We start from the raw sequence: 21,475 nt of genomic DNA, 5'->3' as shown, positions 1-21,475 counted from the left end.
CTGCTTGACCAACAATTCTACCCTTCTTGATCATAAAAATTTATAGTGTTGTATTAATGAAAAATTGCCTTAAAATGCTAACATTCATTTCATGTTTTTAGTCATTATTGACAGCTAATGATATTGTCAGATGACAATCCAACCACTCTATAGAATTCTTCTGTAAAAGCCCAGCACTTGGGAAGATTAGCAGTATTTAAATTTATCATTTTTTTTTTAACAGCCTTCATACAAGAAGATTTAAAACTACAAGGAATAAGTTATCAGGGTCAGACAGTCTAGGACAGACAGCTCTCAAGTCGTTCCCTGGGATGCAATTACATCTTCTTTAACAACCTTTAAATCCAGGAAAAGCACCAGTGAAATATTTCACATGAGAGAAATTTGTATTCATATACAACATAAAAGTTGTACCAAAGGTAAGTTGTGAAGAATATTAATGATCCTTTTCCTCTGAACATTCCCAGTTTTAATAATGAACAAATTAATTAGTGACACAAAACCCCCCACAAAACTGCACTCTTCTTGAATCTTATAAATTCACATAGGAGGAAGCATTCTTGTTTTGTTTTTGAGTTTTGCTATTTTAGATACGTGGCACTTTTTTTTTTACTTTTAAATTGTCCTCCTCACCCAAAATATTAAGAAAGCAAGACTTATATCCTATCACTGATCATGTTTTGTCAAACTCCAACTCTGGATTATTCCCAACATCTTCCCCCTTCCCTCCTGCAGCTAAACAGAGCTGGGGGGAAAATCACTGAACTGTGCTGACTGGATCCATCACAAATTTATATAATATAATCTCAAATGAGCCTTCACTGGAACAAGGACATCTCTCCATTTACCACCCAAGTTGATTTACTATCCTACTCATCATTGATATTCCAAACCTTTTTGACCCCTACCCCCTCAAGCATCCCACCCCTGAGTCCTCTCTTCACCCTCTCAGCTGAGAATCTCACTTCACACTTCACCAAATTAAAGCTATTTGCTGAGAACATCCCTTTCTCCTCTCCTCATCTCAAACTGCTCAAGACATCTCCCCATTATTTCCCTCCATCACCTTTACCTCTTATGAAGAGGTGGCCCTTCATCTGACCTACACAAACCCCTCTATGTGAACCTCTGATATCATCCCCACAAATCAGATTGACCTTACCATCATCCCCAGTCTACCTTCAGTCTTTCCCTATCTATGGTTCCTTACCTGCTATCTACAAATGTGCCCATGTCTCTCTGATCTTTAAAAAACTCTCATTTGATCCAGTCACCCTTGGTAGCTAAAATAAGAAATCTTTCTTCCCCATTATAATTTGAGCTCCTTGAAGGTAGAGGCCATGTTTTCAATTTTCTTTGTATTCCCAGTAATTAACAGAATGTCACCATCAGTATTTAATTTTGGACACTATTTCCTACTCCTTCCCCCAGAATACCATCTCCTGTCTTGGATTCCCTGACCCTCTTGTCAGGTTCTTCTCCTACTTATGTTCTACTCCCACTTTAAAAAAAAAAGAAATTTCATGTATTGAAATGTAAGCAAAATAAGTGTAATTGACTGAGTTGGAATTCAATAACTGTTTATAATGAATCATTAAAAAAGAATTGATCACTTGCTCTGCTTTTAGCAGGAAGAGAGACCTCCAATAGACAGCAATGAGTCATCCCCAGTGCTAATTTATTTAGGATCCATCTCTCCCAGACCCTTAGCATGAATATTCCCAATCCTCTTCTTTTTCTAAGTCCTTTTCCTGAATTGAGTTATCTTTATGAAGATGATTCCCAAATTTACCAAAATGCATGTGTTATATATGTTAAATATGTATGTGAATGTTTAAAAAAATTATACAGAGCCATAGGAAATGACAGAAACTATGACATTTCACCGATGAATGTTCTCTTTGCCTGTTCTCTCTACTCACACATATACGGTCCAATAGGCAGTTAATAATGTGGGTTATCACCATATACTTTTGACATCTTGACATGTCTAAAAGATAATTTAATATCTTTCTTCCTAAACTCATCCCTCTTTCAAACTTTCTTCTACCTGTTGAGGTTACCACAAAACTCTTATTCACCTAAGTTTATAAACTTTCCTTCCCCCTCCTCCATGTCGCTTCCTTCCTCTCTGGATCCAATCATATCCTCCTCATTCTATGTCCTGAGATCTCTTGAATATATTTTCTTTCTCTCCATTTTAGTAGTCCATACCACCTCCTGCCTGGGCTCCCTAACACTCTGGTCTCTTAGTCTCTAAACAATCAGTCCTCCAGAGCTGCCAAAATAATATCCTTCAGGTACAGGTTTGATCATCCCTCCCTTCAGTGGTTTCCTATTGCCACTAGCATAAAAGACAAACTCCTCGACCTATCAAGGCCCTATAGTCAAGTTCTGGTTTAATTCACCTTACTTACTTCACATACTCTATGCTACAGTCAAACTTGGCATTCTATCCTGCGCTGCCAGACATTTGCAAAAGACATCCCCTAAAACTAGAATGCTTTCCTTCTTTGCTCTGGCCTCTTAGAAGCCTTACCTTCTCTCAAGGCTCAGTCCACATTCCACTTTTTCCAAGACACTCCCCCAAAACCCAGTTATTAATACTATTCTGCTATACTAATTAAAATGACTAATTTTACTAAATTACTAAAAATATTAATTAAAATACTAATTAAAAACTCCCTCTTCAATTATATTTCATTTACTTCTACATGTACCTGTCATATTTATTCCCCTAGTAAATGTAAGTTCCATGAGGGCAGGAATTGTTTTCTTTTTGTGTCCATATCCAGAACTCCTAGCCCATTGCCTTGAACATAACAGGTGCTTAATCAATACTTGTTACATTAAACCAAAGATTCACTCAAATTCATTCATCCAAAACAAATTCATTCTTCATTCATTTTAAAACAGCTGTGTGTTCTAATTTTTACAAGTGGGGGGGTCATAAGTGACATTATTTTTTGTAGTATATTCCAATGTAGAGTTCTCATAGTCTCTTACCTAGTAAAATCAAGAAAAAGTATTTTTCTCATGTTAGGTACTCTAGAAATGATTACAGTTAAAATATTTTCTGTCTCTTCCTTGAATGTCATAATCATAGAATGTAAGAGTTTAAGGGACCTTGGAAATCCTGTAATTTACCATCTTTATGTTGCAGGCAAAGAAACTGAGATCCCAAGAAGTTAAATGACTTGTTGAAGACTGTATATTCATTTTATTTTTATAGGTAGGTGAAACTGTAAACAGATCTCTTCAAGACTAGACAAGGACAAAACACTAGGGCATATGGAAAGGAGAGAGAGGAGAGGGATGCAGAGCACTTCTATGCTTAGGGAAATAAGAGCTAACTTCATAAATCTTTTCATTCTCTAACTTGTTTTATAGAGAGCCAGAGTTCAAAACTATTACAACTAAATTTCCTGCTATTCCACTGACATGCACTAGAGGGTAGAAAACTGTGCTAAGAAGTCCAAATAAATTTCTCTTCAACCTTGGGAAGGGGAAGAGAGGAGAGGAGAGAACCTGCCCTTGAAAAAGACAAAGTCATTTTGGATGGAGACAAGCCTTGTTTCCAGCGGTCCAGAACTTAGTTTAGGTGAACAAACCTAAAAAAAACAAACAACAACAACAAAATTCACACTACTGAGGAGGTGGAAAAGGCAGAAGGCCAATGAAACTAGAGTTGCAAAGATCCCCAAGTCTGAAAACCTCAAACAAAAACTTAAGACAGCTTTTTCCCATTCTGCTCTCTGACATTTCTCTATCTGACATAAATGTCTTCTCAAATATTCTGCTCAGATACAATTTCCAGAGCTATTCATATGTGTTGCTGCTACTACGAATAAGCCCATAGATTCCAAGAGTAACTACATATACTATTGACAGAATTTTTATTTGTTTGTTTGAAATAAGGTTTGTGAGGCCAAAATCTGTCAGAGAAGGACAAGAAGAAATCCCACATTTTTCCTTCCCAAGAGCACTCCCAAAATTCCAGTATTTTATTTAATATTCTGAAGATAATGAGGGAAATAGGAGGCCAAGGTTCACTCTTCTAAATTTTAATAAAAAAATATGCGTTGCCAATTAAAGATAAAATCAACCCAAATAATAACAAAAGGTGATTATGAGCCATTCATTTGCATTTTCAAGGTCAATTATTCTGACTCTAATCTTTCTGTTATCCCTGACTAATAATAAGCTAATTAACATGCTGTTCCCAAATAACAAATTCAATATACTAAACAAGTTCAATATAGTAAAAAAATTGCTTATGTGCCTGACAGAAGTACTGTAAATGTTCATACAGCCACAGAAAAGTTAGTCATATTTCAATGAAAAGTAGAATTTTAAGTCTGAAGATAATTTTCTGATCATGAAAAATAATTCTTTAAGACTAATCATCTATCCTACTGGGCAAACCATAGTCATAATAACAACAACAACAATAATAATAATAATAATAATAATAACAACAACATTAATAATAGCTAACAATTATATAGCACTTTTAAGCTTTGCAAAGTACATGACGAATATTATCTCATTTTATCCTTACAACCACCTAGAAAGTAGTTGCTATTATTATCCCTATTTAACAAATGGGAAAAACTGAGGCAGTCAGAAGTAAAATGACTTGATAGGAGTCACACAGCTAGTTAATCATACTGGATTTGAATTCAAGTTTTCCTGACTATAGGTTCAGTACTCTAGCCACTGTACCACCTAGCTTCCTAATAAAAAGAGTGTGCACGTGTGTGTGTGTGTGTGTGTGTGTGTGTGTGTATGTGTGTGTATGTATAAGTATATATGTGCATATGCATGTGTGTATAAATAAATAAATAACATTTCAGTGCGGGGTCCTAGGAATATATCTAATCCCCACAATAGGAGTGAGGCTCCAAACCACACAGTGGATTCTCTTTTTCTTTTCTTTGCTACCTTGGTGACTTCAACAGCTCCCACAGATTTAATGATCATTTCTATAAAGATAAGGAGTTCTATATGCCTGCCCTCAATCTTTCCCTTGACTTTCAATCCTGTATCACCAGTAACTTATTAGACATTTCAAACTGCATATGCTGGAGACGTCTCAAACTCAAGATGTCCAAAACATAATTCATTCCTCAAAGCCATCCATCTTCCGAACTTCCCTCTTTCTGTTGCTAGTACCCCTAATCTTCTAGTTTTCCAAGTTCATAACCCCAGTGTTACCCTCACCTCCTCACTCTGTCACTCCACATATCAAATCGGTTGCCAAATCTTGCTGTTTCCACCTCTACATCTCTCATATCCAATCCCTCTTCTCTGTTCACACAGCTACCAACACAAGACTAAGTCCTTCATCGGTTTCCATGAAGATTACTCTAATTTCCTCCTAATTGGTCTCTCTGCATCAAGCCTCACCCTCCTTCCGTTCATTCCACATAGTGCTGCAAAAAATATTTTTCCTAAAGCATAGGTCTGAATATGCCACTCCTCTATTCAAACTCCAATGGTTTCCCATTGCCTCTAAAAATCAAATTATAAACTACTTTGTTTAGCTTTTTCTGCACTTCACAACCTAGCCCCATACTTTATTTCTAGCCTCACTGGACATTACTCACCCTCTTGAACACTGAAATCCAGCTAAACTGTCCCCATTGTTCCTTACACCCTGCACTCCGTTCTCCTGGCTCCACGTCTTAGCGCTAGCTGTCCCTCACATCTAGAACATATTCCTTTCTTACCTGTACTTGACAAAATCCTTCTTTTCCTTCAAGGTGCTACTCAAACACACATTCTACAGGAAGACTTTTCTGGTCTTCTCATCTGCTAACATCCCCTCTCTCAAATGATTTATATGTAATTACTTTACATTTAATTCTTTTATATTTATTCTGTAGATGTTGTTCAGTAATTTTAGTTGTATCCGACTCTTCATGACCCCCTCTGGGGTTTTCTTGGCAAAGATACTGGAGTAGTTTGCTATTTCCTTCCTCAGCTTATTTTGCAGATGAGAAAATTGAGGCAAACAGGGTTAAGTGACTTGTCCAGAGTCACACAGCTAGTGAGCATCTGAGGCCAGATTTGATCCATTGTGCCACCTAGCTACCCATTCTGTCTGTGTGGGCATGTGCATGTGTATGTGTTTGTGTATCTTTGTTTCCTCATCAGAATACAAGTTCCTTTTCAGTTGGGATTGTACCATTCATCATATTTTTATTTCCAGCACCTAGCACAGAGCCTAACACATAAATGGCAATTATTAAGTGTTTGCTGACTGACTGATTAATAAAAAGCTCTTTCCTAAGCTTACTCTCCAATTCCCAGCTGAAGCTGTCTTGGCCACTCAGTAACTTGTTAGGTCTAAGCACTGTGCTATGGGGCTAGTAAAGATAAATATATTTAAAGAAAGAAAGAAAGAATCCTTGACCTTAACAAATTTAAATTCGAATGGACTTGGGGATTAATACAAAGGGAATAACACAGATTTTTTTTTAAATCCAAAATACACAAAATAAATACAAAGTAATTTTCATGGGGTTGAGGAACATAACAATTGGGGGGACTCAATTGTTGTCAGTGGTACTTGAGCTGAGCCTTTAAGGAAGGTAAGAATTGTCTTTTTTTTTTTTTTGGCAAGGCAATTGGGGTTCAGTGACTTGCCGAGGGTCACACAGCTAGTAAGTGTCAAGTGTCTTGTCTGAGATTGGATTTGAATTCAGGTCCTCCTGACTCCAGGGCCGGTGCTCTATCCACTGAGCCACCTAGCTGCTCCTGGAGCTAAGAATTCTTAAGAGGCTGAGGGCAGGTAAGGAGGGGTAGTCTATACAAAGGGGCAGAAATGAGAGAAAGAAGATGGAATGTCATGTACAGGAAACTAGAAGTAGGCCAATGAATGCAGGAAGGTATTCCATTATACTTTTTTTCCCCAGTCTTCCTTACTATCACCAGTTTAATAGTACTAGCAAAGTAGAAAGACTGCCGTATGTAGTCACAAAACCCTACTTCTAATTCCTGCTCTTCCGCCTAATGCTCTCCAGTTGTCCTGATCTATATCTTGCCACTGGACCCAGATGGCTCCAGAGGAGAAAGTGAGGCTGGTGACTTTGCACAGCCCTCCCCCACTTAAATCCAATTCAATTGCAAGTCATGGCACCACCTACCTAATATCATGGTCCTCTTTGAGAATGAATGACAAACAATAACAATTACCTGTGTGATGGTAAGCAAAGCAATTCACCTCTTAGGACCTAAGTTTCCTTATCAATAAAATGAGGGAAATGTAAGATGACCTCCAGTTCCTTCAAACTCTAAATCTAATATCTTAAGATCTAACCTTTAATCCTAGATCTCTTCCTTTCACATGGAATCATAGCCCCAGAGAATGGAGGAAGGGAAGGAAAAAAGGAGGGGAAAAAGTCCTGAAGGCCACTGGGCCACTCAGCTCCAATTTCTCCAGGCTAAGTCAGGCTACCTGTATTTTGAGAACTTTCTAGTCATTTTTGTCTCATCATCTTACATTGGTCATTTTACTGCTTTTTAGGATCACTTTCTTAATTTAAAAACAAATGACTTTGGTCTTAGTATGTAAGGGAGCTAAAACAGACAGCTAAAATGAGATTTCTAATTAGCTATGGATTCCAGTGACTGGTTAACCCATTACCACTAGTAATCCAACACTAGGTTTTACAAACAAAACAAAATCTGAATCCCCAGAAACTTTCTCATCACTTTACCTCATCCCATTCTAGGGACCAGAACTCTCTAAAGTATAGATTATCATCTGATGTAAAATACTATTTCACCACAGACTTCAATACTTGAAAATATTCACCTTGATGCAGGCTCATTTTACACGTGACATTTTAAAAGTCTGAACCACTGCTGAACTGTACATTTTCTACCGTATTAAAGAATCTATTTCTCATTCAATCGTTTACTACAACTTAGTCTGAACATGCCTTCATTTAGTTTTTAAAATAACATGACTCTAACTCAGATAATTTTTTTAATATAACCTAAAATCTTTTAGGTAATATACACGTATGATATACCAGCCTTGGTGAGTAAGGAGGACACATGTAAAATCTGACTCACAGAAGAAAACTCTACATATACACACATACACACACACACGTGAGAAACAAAATATAAAGGAGATATCCCCAGGGTAATTCACGTGTAGACTCATAACCAATTATTTTTACTACCCCACCCAGACTGAATCAGCATCTATGGTTTTCTAATTCTGAAAGTATTGAAGAGCAGGTTTCCCCAGCCAGCAGGGGGTGGGGAGTGGGGTAAAAATAAAATAGAATCTAATGAAAGGCTCATCAGCTGAAGTCAAAAAAAGCTGCTTTTTCTCTAGCAAAAGGAATGCTTTGGAAATGCTTGGAGGAAACACTTAAGCATTTTATTACCATTTGTCCTTGCTACTAGAAAAAGCAGCCTTTAGAAACTCAAGGGACATGTTGACAGAAAGGACTGGCCTTCTCACATTCCGAAGGTCTTACACTTCAAAGAAAGAGCAAAGGGGATTTCTCCTTCTCTGTTATCTTTTGCTAGAATAAACATCCCATTTTCATGCATGCTGCAACACAAGACAAGGTGGTTGCCAGGGTACCTGACTGCAAAAGCCAGAGCTGGGGAAGTAGATTCTAAAGTTCACCTTTAGTGCCAACTCTCCACTGGGATCGCAAATTATTGCAAAGTTTATCAGGCTGCTGAAAACTGTATTAAATCCAAATACTGCAAACCTCTCTCAATTTTGACTCCACTATGAATAAAGAACAGGAATGTTAATGCTGAATACTGAACAAAAAGATATACCTTGCATGAGATTATTAATCAAGGGAGAGCATCCTAAGGAAAAACAAACTTCTACCTAACCAGAAAAGTATGATAACTAAAAAGAAGCATGACTAAAGGGAAGAAGTAAAGCAAAAATCTTCATGCCTTTGCCTTGCCCTGTGGCCCACCAAACCCTTCCTGATCTGTATAAATGTATCCAGCGTCCTACTCATTCTTCAAGGCACAGTTCAAGAACTGGGTTTTCCATAAAGGTCTCTCTGCCACTATAACCCACATCTTTCTCCTAAATTCCTACAGTCTTTGTTGTTTACATCACTTTCTCAAGATTTATTTATTTCACCAGTCTATGTGGTCTATGTGCTTTAATTCATAGAATGCTAGAAACTTTATGTCATCCCATTTTGTATCCTTGGGACTGCTCACACATTATAGATGTAATAATATTACACTACTTTCTTTCTGTTGATTAAGCCTAGATTCTTGCCTATTGTCTTTGGCTAGTCTTTGCTTGATCTCAATTGTTCCATCCCCTGACTGAAGAGTTTGTATTGAGTCATTTTGATTAGCATATAAAAACATCATTTAGCATTTCTCTTCAGGTTGCCCCAACTCAGGGCCATGGGTCTTATGTGGAGTCTAAGCATTTCTTGTTTCAGTAAGCTCCTATGTCATCCCTGCTGCCATATAGCCCAGATTTGAAGTACTATGATAACTGTATAGGCAAGAAATAAGCACACTGTTATGACGCGTGTATACACACACACACGCACACACACACACATTAAAGGCAAGAATCTAAACATAACCAATTGAAGCAGGGGAGATAGATTAGATAGACATAGATGTCTATATCTTTATATAGTTGACCCAAGCAAAAAGTAGTTTTCAACCATTAACAAGTTAGTATTCTCAGATTGTTATATCCCTTTGTCAAACCCAGGATCTGAAAAAGCCCATTGGCTTCAATGGTGTAGTTAATGCAGCTGGCATACAGCTGACAGATTTCTGCAGTGAAGTACTACCATACATATATACATGCATCTAAAACACAGAATTACCTTGAATCATTGTTTATCATGGCATTTGCTTTAATGTCTCATCATAAAATGAAGTGGTTGTCCCCAAAGTCAGTTTCAGCACCAAATTTATGATACCGTATTAAATTCTGTCTTTCCATATTTGCCCTGACTCATTGATTTTGTCTGACAAGATCTTTTGGGGTCCTATTATTCAAAACCTTTTCAACTTTGTATCATCTGGCCATTTGCTAAATGTATGAGATAAGCCATCTATAGCTTCATCTAATCATTGATTAAAATTATTGAACAGCACAGGATCAAAGAAAACCTCTTGAGTACTCCACTATTAACCCCTCCAAATCAACATCAGCCCATTAATAAGTATTCTTTAGATCCAAATTATTTAACCAGTTTTGAATTCAACTAATTTTAACATCATCTTGTTCACATCTCCATCTTGTTCGTAGAATAAGACATGAAACTAATATAAAAAGTATGAAAATAAGGTATACAGAATTAAATGATTTGCCAAAATGTAAATAAAGTACGTCTATACCATTCACTTGATCTACTAGGCTAATGACCCCATCAAAAAAAGGAAACAAAGGTAATCTGATAGGAATTGACCTTGATGAAACCATGGATGGCTCTCATGGATCAACTCTTTGCTTTTTAGGGACATTATTCATACACTGAATGACATGTTCTAAAATTTTGCCAGAAGTCAAATCGAGATAAATGACTTAAAACTGGGATCTGCCCAGTTATCTGGAATGTGATTCATCAGGACCTGGTGATGGAAACTAATTGAGCGCTGGTAGATATTCTTTATGAGAGACCCTTTATTTGGATTTCAACTCTATTAAGCATTTTTATGGTTAATCTGTCCTGTCTAGTCAGAAGATCATTTTCCTTGGGAAAGGAAAAAAGAGTAGAATGAAGAGATGAATAATTCTGCCTGTCTTCCAACATCCCTTTTCATCATTCCATCCTTTGAGTAGTGGTCCCTTGCCTTCTTTGTTTCTTTTTTTCTCATCACATATAAGAAACCCGTTTTTTTGTACCCAGCATTCATAACTAGCCTTAGCTCCTCCTGAGCTTTTGTCCTCCTGATACTATTCTTACAGTATCTTAACACTCATATTCATCCTGCATTACTTTGCTCTTTCTTTAGTCGGCTATGTATGTCTCTTAAAAATTTAAGTTGTTCAATAAGTTCCCTGTTCCTTGGCCTCCCTTTCCTTTCTCATTGCAATTATTTCTATTAACATCTTCAGATTTAACTCTTGAGAGCTTCTCATTCTTCTGCAGCTTACTTCCCCTGCAGAATTTTTGTGCAAGGGATCCAACCTATCTTTTCTTTTAACCTTTTGCACTCAATTATTGCTTACCCGGGGTGTGTATTAGATTATAACCAGTGTCTTCTCCTCTATCAATTTCCAACATGGAGTAGTTACTTCTCCACAAGATTCACATTGTTTCTGTCTCAGCACACAGTTTGCACTTGTTCATCAGAACACTTCTAGAATAAGCAGTTATCCTTGTTACTAAATCCAGCCTTTAGAAGAATGAAATTATCACTGAGTTAATCCAAGAATGTACCAACCCTAATTCCCAGTTATCTCCTGCTTCTGTGATCTCTTATTGATCTGTCCATCCCTGAACCCTTTCCTTCAGTTTAGGTAGTTGGTAGTATAACCCTCTGACAATAATGCTTTTTTCTCAATAAATTGATCATTACCAAAATTTTCTCTACCATTGTCCCTTAGCCCCAATTCCTGAATTTTCTAAGTGTATTTCTTAACATACAGTGCTACTTTCACTCCCAGCACATATCTTGATTACTCTGCTTCCTTGAATTACTAGTTCACCTGGCTTATTATCCATTTTTTTGTATAGACATGTGAACAGATATCTGAAGCCACTGGTTTTACTACCTTATCCTTTCTTTCTTTGATTTGGTCTCCAGGTCCCTCCTATTTTTCTTCCAATATTTTAGGTGTCACTTTCTATGGTATCTAGTTTGGTAGGTATATAGAAGATATTTTCTCTTTTAAAGACTGCAATTTAAATGCAAAATTAAATAACAGATAAGAAAAAGATAATTAGGAAAAAAAGAGGCTGGGATATGTAAAGCTGTCTTCTGAGAGGTACCCTACTGCTTTCCCAACCGTCAACCTCACCAGGCAAAATCTGAAATCTTGCAACTACAGTACAGGTGAGGGAGATTTGCTACATACACCCATAAGCACATTAGGCACTAACATGGATCTACAATGCTGTGAACAAGCTTAGAATAAGCACAGGTTCATCCATTAGGAGGAGCAGCGCATAAAACAGATGCCTGGGTGTGGCCAATACTGTGCCTTACTTAAACTCCTCCTGTCATTCGAGTTTAATGAAAAATTTTTGAGGAAAATGAATTAGATCTAAAAGAAAGTGGCTAAAGCTAAGGTTTCCTGTAATAAAAATTCTTAATAAAAAAGGTTTTCACAGCCAAGGCTTCAAAGGAATAAGAGAAACTTAAAAAACAAATAGAAAAATTGTCAGTTGTTCTCCCCAATAAAACAGGAGGCCTATTCTACAATTGTATTTTTTAAAATCTCTTTTTGTTGTAATTAATATTCAGCGTATAAAAAAAGCCTAGAAATTGAATGTACTGATAAGATGGTATAATCACATGAAAAATTTAGCATTAAATAAGTAACTATATGTATTTCTATGCCAAACCTAATCTAAGCTTATACTTAACATCCAATAATATTAATTAATTGCATAGACTTTCTAGGTTGTAACTCTCTGCTTATAAGCATTACTATTGTTTGTGCAGTGGGTTTAATTTTTTTAAAAATCAATTATGGTAAACTCAAATATTTGTATACCTGAAAATACAATGTAAATATGTTATTAATATATACTTTCTTAACCAACCATGATGTTAACATAAGTAGGAAATCTATAAAGTTTCCATTCTATTCCCCAAGCTAAGGAGGCTTGGCATTCTTAAGAATCAAATGTGGATATTTAAGCTCAAACATTTGTTCCATTCTGGTCTTCTTAACTATCACTGATGTTAAAAAACTTAAGGAAGGCTCAGCTGAATGTTACACTGTTAAATGCTGAAGAAAGGTGGCAAAGCAAATACTCCCTGCCCTATATGGGTTTTCCATTTAAAACAGACACTGATGTGTGGAAACAAAGTCATGGTCAACAATGCTCATGCTGGATAAGTTTATCACCCAAATTAAAAGCACTGACTTTACTGATCAATACTATGGAAAATACATTCTGTGAGACAAAGCAATAAGCCTATGGGAATTATGTTGAGTACAGTGAAAATAAAAGAAATCCTGATCCTTATTTTACTTAGTAGGGAAAGGTCTCTGGGGAAGCATGGGGAAGCATGGGGAAGCACGGGACAGCATGGTTTACTAAAGTAATTAAGAAGGATAGAAAGGACAGCTAGATATCATGGAACAAGGTATTTCAGATTCCAGATGTGGCTCAAAAGAAGACTCGGAAAAATTAGTATGATAAATGATCAAAGGAAAAATAATAACAACAGCTAACATTTATATAGCTTTTTTAAGGTTTATAAAGCAGTGAGACAGTGTATTACATCTGGTCCTCATAACAACTGTGTAATAATGTAGATGCTGTTACTATCCTCATGTTAGAGATAAGGAAATCAAGGCTGAAAAGGCTAATTGACTTGTCCAGTTAAAACACTAGTAAGTGTCTGAGGCAGGATTTGAACTTCGGTCTTTCTCTCAAGTTCAGCACTCTACCACTGGGAGGAAAGAGACAGAAAGAGGACAGAGAAGTAATGTTGGTTATGAAGGACCTTGAAGCAGAGAGAAAATAATCTTAGTTCTGGCTGATAAAGCAATGGGAAGGTGTTAGAAGATATTCAAGGGGGTTAGTCTGTCATGGCCATCAGTAGAGAAGACCCTTTGATAGTAGTGTTATAGAACAAGGACTTGGGGATGAGGCCAGCCAACTGGAGAAGTGCTGTGAGAAGGCTTGAAAAAATGTCCCCCTCCTACATTTAAAATGCCTGACTTACAAGTAGCCATTATTTACTTCTAAAGGTCCAACCCAATCTGAGAATGGCTTCCCTGCTGGCTCATCCCAGAAACTCCAATTTTACCTGGGAACCAATATTTCTGGGTCTATCACTTCTGAGCCAGTTTCTCAAGAGTATTCTGTCCCTAATTCCACCCTCTTTTCTTCCTTCTGGCACCACCACTGAACTCCACCTCCATAGCTTTCTGGAAATCCAAAGCACTAATGTCATTGTTTACTATCAAAAATCCAGACCCCTCTTTACCATCACCCACCAACAAGGTGGGCCATTTACTCAAGACCTGGATGCTCACTGACTCTGATACTACAAATTCAGAATATTGTTACCCCAACTAAAAACCTGACTCCATCACTGATGGCCAATCCCTAAACATTTTCCTCACAATTCTTACTTCCCTTTGGCTTCAAGGCCATTTTCCCTGCATCTCAGAACCTCAGGAATTCTGATCCAATTGTTTTGGCAAGCACCGTAACAGGGAAGGAGAAATTCCTGCTCCTAATATTCAGGAAACATCAAACTTCTGAAAACTGACTTATAATCTTAGGTAACGCTATCCATTTGTAAACTGTAGACTGTATGACAGCATATGAAAGAGATGAATGGAATCTGAGAGGCTAGAAAATGAATAATTAAAAAGGGTGAAAGTGAGAGTTTGGGGAGGGGGACTTAAAGGGTGAAATGAGGGACATTTTTCCAGTATATTGGGTATAGAGCACAGGACAGAGAAATGTGAAAACTATTCTACAGATTTAAATTTTTAAGAAACCCAACTAATTAGTTACATTTTGAGTTCCAAGCTGTTTCCCTTCCCCCTTGCCAACCCCATGCTAGAGAAGGCCAACATTTCATGCACATACACATACACACACATACATGTGAAACCATACAACATATACTTCCACATATCACTTTCTTCCTTTAAAGGGCCTCTGTAGTTGATTTAAATACTCATCTTGCTCAAAATAGCTTAGTCATTTGCAATGACTTCAAACAATATTGCTGTTACTGTATATACAATGTTCTCTTGGTTCTGCTTATTTAAGTCTTTCCATGTTTTTCTAAAATCAATCTGCTCATCATTTCTTATAGCACAGTAGGATTCTATTGCAATCATATATGACAACTTATTCAGCCATTCCCCAACTGATGGGCATCCCTTCAATTTCCAGGTCTTTGCCACCATAAAGGGAGCTGCTATAAATATTTTAGAACCTATAGATCTTTTTCCTTTTTTCCTGATCACCTTGGGAAACAGACCTAATAATGGCATGGTTGGGTCAAAGGGCATATACAGTTTTATAAGCCTTTGGGCATAATTCCACAAACAGTGTATAGTGTTCCAATTTTTCCACACCCCTCTAACATCTGTCATTTTCTCCTTCTATCATTTTAGCCAGGTGTGAGATAGTATCTCAAAGTTGCTTTAATTTGCATTTCTCTAATCAATAGATTCAGAGCATTTTTTTTCCATATGACTACATATAGCTTTGATTTCCTCTTCCAAAAACTACCTGTTCATATCCTTTGACCATTTATCAATTGGGAAATGACTTATATTCTTATAAATTTGACTAACTTCTCTAAATATTTGAGATACAAGGTCTTTATCTGAGAAAATATAAACATTTTTTCCAAATTTTCCGCTTTCTTTCTACACTTGGTGATAATGGTTTTATTTGTAGAAAACCTTTTTAATTTAATATAATCAAAATTGTCCATTTTATATCACACAATCCTCTCTATCTCTTGTTTACTCATAAATACTTCTATCCCATAAATAATCTCACAGGTAATATGTTCCATATTCTAATTTACTTATTATATTGTTCTCCAGATTCTTACCTGGGAAATTGCTAAAAACTGGAGAGAGAAATTATCAGTCATACATAACATTTACCTGTAGCCACTAGTCTATCAAAGGCTATTCTACTGATGAGATTAATGTGTCTACTGAATGGTTTAGGTATATCTTCTAAGAATTTAATTTGCTTATTTGCTAGAACTGAAGATATAAAATGTCATCTCCAGAAATAAAAGTATGTCCATAGAATGAGATATAGAGAATCAGGAAAATAATGTATCAAATGACTCCAAGATTGTAAAGAAAAACAAACAGCTGAAAGGCTTTAAAATTATCATCAATGCAATAGCCAATTATGCTTCCAGAAGCCTGATGATAATCCATGTGTTCCACATCTTGGCACAGAGGTGATAAGACTGGGTAAGCAAAGAAATAAATTTTCAAATAGAACCAATGTGTGAATTTGTTTTTCGTGACCATACTCACTTCATGACCATACTCATAGAATCCCTCAAGAGGGATTTTACTTTCTTCTCCAGAGGGAAGAGTTTCGTTTCAGGAGGGTGGAAAGGAAAGGTGGTGATTGTAATAGTAAAAAAAAAATTGAAGAAAAGAAAAAAGATTGTCAACAAAAGAAACAGAAGAAAGCAGAGAGAAGTTCAAAAGGGGCACAGAAAAACTGAGTAGTGCTGGAACCAACATGTTAAATTTGAATTATTTTCTTTTAAAGTATGCATAAGTTCACAAGTTCACATACAATCATTTTTGGTTTTCTTTTTGTACTCAAACTACTAACAGTTTTGGGAAAAGATGACATGACTTTTTTTCCTTGTTTATATCTTTAACTTAAAAAAAAATTAACATGCTTACATGACCATAATTCTACTTCTTGTGTAATCAAAGCAAGGAATGATAAATACCAAAACACTGCTACTCCTCTTCTAGAAATGCAAACTATCCTGGATAAACAGCAGAAGTTATTCTAATTTGGAACTATTTATCTGGAAAAATAATTCCTTAGGCTTCTAAAACTTGAATGATCTAATACTAACTTAAATACACCTGACAGAAGTTCAGCCTTGATATAATTAATTTGGAGTTAATCAGGGATCTAAAACCTTTGTTACTTAAGAAGTCCCTGTAACATATAAGATACAATTAAAATTAATTTTTTTTAAAGTGCCATTTCTCCAGCTGATAAATGATTACTGGACATAAGTAGACAGTCTCAAATGAAAAAAATCTACACTAAAAATAGCCATATGAAAAAAAATGTTCAAAATAAATAATAATTAGAAAACACAAATTAAAGGAACTCTGAAGTTCCACCTTACACTCATGAGACTAGCAACAGTGACATCATGGGAAAATGACAAATTATAAAGGTGCTACCAGAAAATAGATACATTAATGAACTGTTGGTGAGGCTGTGAATTGGTCAAGCAACTCTGGAAAGCAAATAAGGGATGATGCCTCCAAAGTTACTAAACTGTGCAAACTCTTTATCCCAGTAACACCACTAGTAGACTTATATCTAAAACACATCAAAGAAAAAGGAAACGGTTCTATGGGTACAGCTCTTTTTATGGTGGTAAAAATCTAAAAATTGAAAGGATGAGCAACAATTGGGAAATAGCTGGTTACTGGTAGAGTATATGAGTTCTGGTATATGAATGTAAAGGCCTATTGTTGGGGAGGTGGGGGGAGGCAGCGCGGAGCCAAGATGGTAGAATAAAAGCAGTGACTTGCTTCAGATCTACCCCAAACCTCTCCAAATACCTGTACAAAATGGTTCTAAACAAATTCTAAAACAGAAGAACCCACAGAAAGACAGAGTGCAAAAATTTCCAGGCCAAGACAGCCTTGATGGTTGATCAGAAAGGTACATTGCACCAGGTGGGAAGAGGAACGTAGTTTGTCATGCACATGCAGGCAAAACAGGCTTCAGTGAACCTGAAGCAGGCCTTAGAGGACTGAATCACAGGTAGCTGTGGCAGCTACTAGACCTCTCAATCCACAAACACCAAAGACAACTTAGAAGGTCAGTGGGAAAAGTCTGTGACTGCTGTGAGAGAGGGAGAGAAGCTCAGTCTCAGCCCTAGTCCCCAAGTGCAGTCCCAGGGCAGTGGTTGCCCCTAGAGCTTCTGGCCCACAGACTGAGGGAGAATCGCGTGGATAATCAGAGGGGGATTGCAGGGATCTCTTTGCTGGTGCTGAGGCAGGAATCTCTTGCTTTGCCCTTGCTTGGATCTGGGTCACAGTTCTGGGTGGCAATCCTGGGGCAACAAGGAGCGCTGTCATGGTAAAGCTTGTAGTGTGGTAGAGAGAAAATCCTCCTCACAGTTCCAAGGCAGAAAAGAGTGTTTGTGGTTACTCACAGACCCAAGCACAGGCCAGGAAGTGAGTAAACACCTCGAGGTGTTTGCTCCTCACCCCTTATCATACCACCCTGGAAGAACTGAAAATTTACAAGTCCCTAGACTATCTCTGAAAACAGCTGCACAAAACCCCTGAAGTTTGGGACAGTACATTCTCCACCCTGGAAGCAGACCCCTACCTTAACAAAGAGTTTAAAACTCAAGTGATTGGTTGGAATCATGACCAAACCTTGCAAAGAAAGTCAGACCATAGAATTTTTCTTAGATAACAAAACAGATGAAAACATAGAACCAGAAGAAGACAACAAAGTCAAAACTCCTACGTCCAAAGCCTCCAAGAAAAATATGAATCAGTTCCAGGCCATGGAAGAGCTCAAAAAGAATTTTGAGAAACAAGTAAGAGAAGTAGAGGAAAAACTGGGAAGAGAAATGAGAGTGATATAAGAAAATCATAAAAAACAAATAAACAGCTTGCTAAAGGAGACCCAAAAAAATACTGAAGAAAATAACACCTTAAAAAAATAGCCTAACCAAATGGCAAAAGAAGTCCAAAAAGCCAACGAGGAGAATGCCCTAAAAAGCAAAATTGGCCAAATGGAAAATGAAGTCCAAAGGCTTACTGAAGAAAATACTTCCTTAAAAATTAGAATAGAGCAATTGGAAACTAGCGACTTTATGAGAAATCAAGACACTGTAAAACAAATCAAAAAGAATGAAAAAATAGAAAACAATGTGAAATATCTCATTGGAAAAACAACTGACCTGGAAAATAGGTCCAGGAGAGAGAATTTTAAAATTATTGGACTATCTGAAAGCCATGATCAAAAAAAGAGCCTAGATATGATCTTTCAAGAGAGAGAATTTAAAAATTATTGGACTATCTGAAAGCCATGATCAAAAAAAGAGCCTAGATATGATCTTTCAAGAAGTTATTAAGGAAAACTGCCCTGATAACCTAGAGCCAGAGGGCAAAATAGAACTGGAAAGAATTCACCGGTCACCTCCCCAAGGAAAACTCCTAGGAATATTGTAGCCAAATTCCAGAGTTCCTAGGTCAAGGAGAAAATATGGCAGGCAGCCAGAAAGAAACAATTCAAGTATAGTGGAAACACAATCAGGATAACACAAGATTTAGCAGCTTCTACATTGAAGGACTGCAGAACATGGAATATAATATTCTGGAGGTCAAAGGAGACAAGATTACAACCAAAAATCACCTACCCAGCAAAATTGAATATAATCCTTTAGGGGGGAAAAATGGACATTCAGTGAAATAGAGGACTTTCAAGCATTCTTGATGAAAAGACCACAGCTGAATAGAAAATTTGACTTTCAAATACAAGACTCAAGTGGAGGAACACAAAGAGGTAAATAGGAAAGACAAATCATAAGAGACTTACTAAGGATGAATTGTTTACATTCCTGCATGGAAAGATAGTATTTGTAACTCATGAGACCTTTGTCAGTATTAGGGTAGTTGGAGGGAAAAAATTATATGTATGTAGATAGATAGATAGATAGATAGATAGATAGATAGATAGATAGATAGATAGATAGATAGACGGACAGACAGAGGGCACAGGATGAGTTGAAGATGAAAGGGTGATATCTGGAGAACAAAATTAAGGGGTGAGAGAGGATTATACTGGGAGAAGGAGAAAGGGAGAGGTAGAATATGGTAAATTATCTCACATAAAACAGACATGAAAAGGCTTTTATAGTGGAGGGGAAGTGGGGGAAGGTAAGAGGGAATGAGTGAATCTTATTTTCATAGGATTTAGTTTAAGGAGGGAATAACATACACACTCAATTGGGTATGGAAATCTATCTTACCCTACAGGAAAATAAGGGGGAAAGGGGACAAAAGAGCAAGGTGATGATAGAGGGAAGGGTAGACTGGGGGAGGGGGTAATCAGAAGCAAACACTTCTGAGGAAGGACAGGGTCAAAAGAGAGAATACAATAAATGGGAGGCAGGACAGGATTAATGGAAATAGAGTTAGTTTTTCATAACATGACTACTATGGAAGTATTTTGCATAACTACACATGTATAACCTGAAACAAAAAAAGGCCTATTGTTGTACCCTAAGAAGCAACAAAGGAAGGGGTTTCAGAGAAACCTGGAAAGCCTTGTATGAAGTCATACAAAGTGAAGTGAGCAGAATGAGAACGTTTTATACTATAACAACAAAAGTGTAAAAACAACTTCAAAGACTTAAGGACTCAGATAAAAGTGATGACCAACTAGGATTCAAGAGGACCAGTGATGAAGAATGCTACCTATATGCTCAAAGACAGGTGATGGACTAACTATGCAAAATGAGACACACACTTTTGGACATGGCCAAGGTGGGGATTTGCTTTGCCTGACTATTTATATTTATATTTGTTTTTCTTTTTTGGGGAGGTAGAGGGATATGGGAGAGAGTAAACAATAAATGTTTGTTAATTGAAAAAAATAAAATGTAATTAAATAAATAAAAATAGTGATGAGAAGAAGGGAAGGAAAAAGCATTTATTAAGTGCCTACTATATGCCGGGCACTATGCTAAGCTCTTTACAAATATTATGTCAGGTAATGCTCACAAACACCCTGGGAGGTAGATACTATTATTATCACCATTTTACAGTTGAAAAAACTGAGGCAGACAGAGGTTAAGTCACTTGCCTAGGGTCAAGGAACTAGTAAGTGTCTAAAGCCAAAGTTAAACTCAGGTCTTACTGACCCAGTGCTCAATCCATTGTGCCATCTATCTCAGCTGCCAATGAATGAATAGATTAAGATGCCTGGAAGAATAAATAGAGACAAGCTACCTAACAAATCCACTCACTTTAATTACATACCTTATAAGTTTATTTTTACTACCTGTCGATATTGACTACATAAATATCCTATGTATATTTGTATGGTTTATTTGGTAGAAATGCATTTAAATTTCATTAAAAGAATCCCAAGAACCTAACTTCAATAACTAGCTTTATTGTGGGATCAAAAGATGATCAAATACAGAAGAAAATAAATGTGTCATACCTGACTTTGCATTGTCTCCTGTGGCTAAACATTTGAAGCATAAAAACCTTTAGAAGGCCCCTTATTTTAGTCACTCAGCAGTATATACTTATTAACTAAGAAACTGTGTGCCTAAACACCTTACCAATAAAGGTCATTCAAAAACTCTGATGAAATTTCTGTAAAAATTGATTACTAATTCCTCTCTTCAAGTCTCTCCCCACTCATCTGTTGCATCCTTCACTTGGCTGCCAAGGTCATTTTTCTATGGCACATGTCCACAACCTGCTTAATGAACTCCTTTGGCTCTGTATTGTCCCCAAGATAAAATATAAACTCATCTGTTTGACATTTAAACTCTTTGCAACCTTTCTACCTTT

The 21,475-nt window shown here is 36.8% G+C and overlaps 1 protein-coding gene across 1 annotated transcript in view; it reads right to left on the bottom strand.

The window, feature by feature from the left end:
* The window catches only part of DMD (dystrophin), a 1,828,382-nt gene that overhangs the window by 70,519 nt on the left and 1,736,388 nt on the right, over nucleotides 1-21,475 (bottom strand).

Source organism: Phascolarctos cinereus, unplaced genomic scaffold (genome assembly GCF_003287225.1).
Source record: "Phascolarctos cinereus isolate Bilbo 61053 unplaced genomic scaffold, phaCin_HiC Scaffold_726;HRSCAF=1367, whole genome shotgun sequence".
NCBI lineage: Eukaryota > Metazoa > Chordata > Mammalia > Diprotodontia > Phascolarctidae > Phascolarctos > Phascolarctos cinereus.
This window is presented reverse-complemented; position numbering and strand designations above follow the sequence as displayed.